Source organism: Pimephales promelas, chromosome 13 (genome assembly GCF_988280905.1).
Source record: "Pimephales promelas chromosome 13, fPimPro1.hap1.1, whole genome shotgun sequence".
NCBI lineage: Eukaryota > Metazoa > Chordata > Actinopteri > Cypriniformes > Leuciscidae > Pimephales > Pimephales promelas.
In genome coordinates this window covers 34,314,767-34,319,146 of record NC_142781.1, presented here as the reverse complement: position 1 = coordinate 34,319,146, position 4,380 = coordinate 34,314,767, and the positions used below count along the sequence as shown (strand labels likewise).

At 33.8% G+C, this 4,380-nt stretch overlaps 1 protein-coding gene across 4 annotated transcripts in view; it reads left to right on the top strand.

Moving 5' to 3' along the window:
• disp1 (dispatched RND transporter family member 1) overlaps positions 1 to 4,380 on the top strand; it is a 63,855-nt gene that overhangs the window by 34,788 nt on the left and 24,687 nt on the right. The gene's annotated exons all lie outside the window — the stretch shown is intronic.

The window sequence follows — 4,380 nt, the reverse complement described above, 5'->3', positions numbered from 1 at the left end:
TGCCAATTATGTAAAAAGAGTGGTTCAGTATGACTTTTTTTGTTGTGCTTATTCAATGTTGGTCGTCATGGTGCAGTTAGCCTATACAGTAAGTTACAGTACCAGTCAAAAGTTTTGAAACATTACTATTTTTAATGTAAAGTTTATAAGTCTCTTATGCTCATCAAGCTTGCGTTTATGTGATCAAAATACAGAAAAACAGTAATATTTTTTAATATAATATATCTCTGTGATCAAAGCTGAATTTTCAGCATCATTAGTGTCACATGATCCTTCAGAAATCATATGCTGATTTGATACCTGGTTAATATCAGTGTTAGTAATAGTTGTGCTGCTTAATATTTCTTTGGAACCTGTGATACTTTTTTCAGGATTCATAGATAAATAAAAAGTTTTAAAGAACAGCATTTATTCAAAATACAATCTTTTTTAACAATATAAAAATCTTTACTATCACCTTTTATCAATTTAACACATCCTTAGTGAATAAAATTATTCATTTCTTTCATTTCGGTCGTTTCGGTTCTTTATAATGTTGCAAAATATTTCTATGCTGCATGTCTTTTTACTTTTTATTCATCAACATTCATCATAACAATCACAGGTTATAAAAAATACATCTCAACTGTTTTCAACATTGATAATAAATCAGCATATTAGAGTGATTTCTGAAGGATCATGTGACACTGAAGACTGGAGTAATAATGCAGAAAATTTTGCTTTGATCACAGAAATATATTATATTTTAAAAAGTCTATTAAAATTACAAAACCATTGTTGAATTGTAATAATTTTTTTCCCAATATTAAATTTTCTTTCTGTATTTTTGATCAAATAAATGCAGGCTTGACTAACTTAAAAAAAAAACATTAAAAATAGTAATGTTTCCAAACTTTTGCTTGGTACTGTAGGCTATTAAATATTTTTTTAAGAATGATATCACATACACGTATAGTTGTATAATTTGGATTGAAAAACAATACATCAAGTGTTGAAAATGAAGACAAACAGTTTTGTGTCCCTTTGTTGCTAGTTAATGATGAATTACAGCTGTGCTTCCTCACCTGTGTGAACTTGAGGAGAACCGACTTCACACATCCACTAAAGTCTGGGAGACTTCCCGATGGAAACTGATTTAGATTCAGATCATTTATTATTTAATGCAGTGGCATTCATACACACTCATAAGTGCGACTTTAAGGCACAATATGTAATATTTTTGATTGAAGTGAGAATTGTGAGTTAAAAAGTCACAAATTGTCTTTTAAAATGTTTTATTCTGTGGTGGTAACAATAGGGTGATATTAATTGTGTTCATTTATTATTAGGGATGGAATGGATCGCAGTTGATCCATGATCACATGATTTGACACGCATTTGATTCGCGGATTAACTGCTAAATTTATCCATCATAGAGTGGAAGTTTATCAATTGGAAGTGTTTTGACTTCAGTTTACACATTCGAACGATTTTAAACGCACAAGTAGTGGCGAAAATCGTGAGAGAGGCGTGTTTTAGACAGCGCTCGAATACAGAATTTATTCGTCTTTCGCGTTTACTTGCGCTTGAACGGACATCTCAGCTCAGGGACAACATGTGCTATTCTCAGTAGTACACATAACCGGACTAAATTAATGCAGTGGCTTAAACGTGAGTGTTTTGAACATAAGCCTAAAACATAACATTCGCATTCGGTCTTAAAGTGACAGCAGCCTAATATTTCTTTCTGCGCATTAATGTTAAATAAACTGACAAAGATGAACCTATATTGAATTTGCACAGTGAACATGGTGTTATTTTACGTTTAGGCAGCTTGTAGGATAAGTACCTGGACCAAAAAGATTTTTAAATATTATGACTCTGAGCGTTCATAGTGCTGCGTGTGTTTGCCTCCCATGGGTTTCCCTTCTCAGAAAGCTCTCTCTATCTGCCTGCTTTTTAAATGGATGCGGTTCAACTGCGAACACAACCAGATTTGTTGGTGTGAGAAGGTATTTCGGACAGTGTGTTTACAGCACACACACACAGGGCCGTCAGAGAGGGGAAACCTGCTCACCACACTGCATCAAATGAGATCTTTCATGCACTTATTTTGGATGCTTCATGCAATGTTTCGCCCTGAGGTTTGAGACTATCTTCAGTTTCCGATGGAGTCTTGCAGGTCTCCACCTGTCACGCAAGAACGTGGGTGATTTACTTCACTAGAAAGCACTGACCATGGCGTCAGTGTGTGTGTCTGGGCAAAGTTCCAGTATCACAACTGTGCGTCGTTTACCTGAGTTAATACGCTTGGGTCTTATTTTACTGCGATATGCATGGCGTGAACTTTAAAACATCCAATGCAACATTTAATATCGGCCCGTGTCATTCCTCTGCAACAGTTTCCTGGCCATGGGGGCTGAAATTCAAGCATGCCATGAAACGTAGACGACTCTGCTGTCTGTCCAATGTGTTTGAACCTGTTCTTTTCAATCAGACAGCGCCTTTGAAATTCACTTTGTTCACAAAGCCATTCTTCCTGATATTCCCCTAGTGTTGGTAACCGAGAACCGGTTTGCTGTCTGAAGTGGCTCTTTTTTTTCTTCCTGAGATTCAATTATAATAACAAACCACTGTGTAGTGGAACTGCGAATCCCATTTAGCTTCTTCATAGAGAAAATTAATTTTAGCAATAACGTTATAGAAATACCCTCCTGTAGAAACTGCATGTCAATTGTTCCTTTTTTTTAATAGCATAAAGCATGTTAATAGAATAATTATTTAATAACATATAAATAATGCATGTTGTAATTTGCATTATTTGCAAAAACTATTATTATTATTATTTATTTACTTATTTATTTTAATCTTGGAGTTTGTTGGTTTTGGTAAAACTTTTTAATGAAGAATAAATAAAAAATAAATGAGCAAAATATTTTCAGAATCAAGGCTGTCAAAAATGACTCGGTTCTTTTTAATGATTCGGTCTCGAACTCCTGAATTATTGGTTTGAATCAATCTAATGATTCACTCATTATGTGAATAATAAAGGAGCTGGAAGGATGATGAGTTAATGACTAATTATATTTCTTATGTTTTTTTTTTTTGCAAGCGTTATTATAGTTAAAAATAATAAAACCATAAATCAAATTAATAAAAAAAAAATATTGAAATAAAATAAATTTGAACTCAAATTATTTGGAAAAAAACGTACAAATATTTTAATATTTTCTAGGGCTGTCAACTTTAGTCGTTTAGTCGACTAATCGGTCGATGCCGTCGTGGTCGACTGACATTCTTATTGGTCGACCAGTTGCATTTTTTTTTTTTTTTTTTACCAATAGAAGGAATTTTTCAATGACTTACTCCTTGATATTTATTCATTTATAATCAGTTATTTATTACTGTATTCTAAATATAATTAGCCTATGTTTTGTCCCCAACTTTAAAATGCTTTAATTTAGGCTATTTTTGTAACTGCGCCACAGTTTAGCGCACACACATAATACACTCGGGAACCGCACCTGTGGCTGGCTGCGCTGCTGCTCGCGCTCGGTAAGGGATGCTGTATTCATTCTGTTAGAACGCTGCTTGTTTTGGCTTTAGTCGACAAAATGTCCAGGAAATATAAATCTTTTGTCTGGCTGCATTTTAAAACAAAGACGACAAGACTGTGGAGGGAGGCGATCGCGTTGCCATTATGAGCGCGCAAGTCGCGCGCCTACATTTAAAATCGAACTTGAGCGCGCAAAAGCAGCCTTTTAACGGCTATATCATGCAAACTCAATAGATTGTGTTTTCTTAATGTTTTCGTTTTTATTTGTACACTTGACGCATTTGAAAATAGCCTAAATAATGCAACAAAACGAAAATAAACCTATACGCGGTACAGCCTATTATAGGATTGTTTTTAAGTTATTTGGGTTTTTTTGAGTGTTGTTTAAAACGCCTTGATCGTCAGGACTAAAGTTAACCCATAGCTTTGAAAGTAAAGAAGAATATAAAGCCTGTATAAACGAGAGTTTTTGTTGGGATTTTTCATTATGTGGCACAGTGGCAGATATTTTTTGCAGCGTGTGGTGTGGTCAGGTGCGCGATTGTGACTGTTACTATAGATCTAGGACAGAGCTCTTCACTTTTTGCAGTTAAAAAATCACTTAATTTTCAAAGAATTATATTATTATTATAGTTTTATTTATTTGTGATGTTTTTTCGTTGTTGTTTTATAAATGCTCAATGACAATTGTTTAAAAAATGTTTAATCAAAATATCACGTTTTTTTATTTTTATTTTTTTTTTTAGTCGACTAATCGTCGAGCAGGACTCGACTTTGGTCGACTAAGGATTTCTTTGGTTGAATACAGCCCTAATATTTTCAAGGCAACATTTCTCATTTTTATT